We start from the raw sequence: 1,051 nt of genomic DNA on the forward strand, positions 1-1,051 counted from the left end.
TCTTCCTCTCTCCAGTCCCTCGCCTCCCTTCTCCTCTGTTCCCTCGTTTCCATCCTATTGTTTCCATCTTGTCCCCTTGACTACCTCGGTTCCGTGGCTCCTCGAATTCTTCTTCGGTCTCTGATGTTCCTGATGCTTTAGTAGATTCATCTGAAGATCTACTCAACCTATGGTGGCTTCTTCGTATTTGTTGGGCGTTAATCTCCAGTGGTTCGCCCGGCCCACATCTCTTCTTCGGTACAAATATGGGCACTGTTTGGCAATGTACCCCTCATTTCCACATTCAAAGCACCTCGTGCACGGGCAATGCGCCACTAACTGCACAATCTTTCCACAACCATGGCACTTGCGGTCCTCCCGCTGACTATTATTTCTGGGTTTAGCTAGACTTCTTCTGTTTTCTTGGTTGCTACCTCTCTCTCTTCTATCCTCTCCATGTTCTCTCCTCCTCCAAGGGTTGGGCATGTTTCTGGGCCGTTGGTATCCTGGTCCACCCTGGCTCTTCTACTTCCATTCGAATCTCCACTTCTGTAGCGCTCGTTTTAATGAGATCTTGAGCAATTTCCACAAACGAGCGCTCTCTCGGAAATCCTTCCTTCTTCCCTAGATCCTTTGCCAACTGCATCTTTAGTACCAGGGATAAGAAATGTATCCGACTCTGTACCTGGATTGTTTCTATCATTTCGCTGAGTTTATCTTGTATTCTGTTAAATCGTGTCAGGTGTTCCGCGGCATATTGCCCACTAGACTGTTTCGGTTTTTTCGTCTCCCTGATCATCATAAATATGTCCTCTTCTGGGGCCCACCGTCCTCCTCTTAACTCCTTCTTTAATCTTTCCTTGATAACTCTCTAAGGGGCCTCTTCGTCGGCCTGAATTTGGTTGAGGATGCTTCTTTTTACTCTGCAAACGACCGCTGCTTTTAATGCCTCTACATCTTCGCTATCGAGTATATGTTCGATAGGCTTCGCTTCGATTCGGCTTATTAGTCGGTCACCCCCTTTAATGAAGTGGCTCAATTCTCCTATCCTCATTTCTCCGGTAAACCGTTC

Source organism: Halyomorpha halys, unplaced genomic scaffold (assembly GCF_000696795.3).
Source record: "Halyomorpha halys isolate HHAL.00 unplaced genomic scaffold, Hhal_1.1 Scaffold1900.1, whole genome shotgun sequence".
Taxonomy (NCBI): domain Eukaryota; kingdom Metazoa; phylum Arthropoda; class Insecta; order Hemiptera; family Pentatomidae; genus Halyomorpha; species Halyomorpha halys.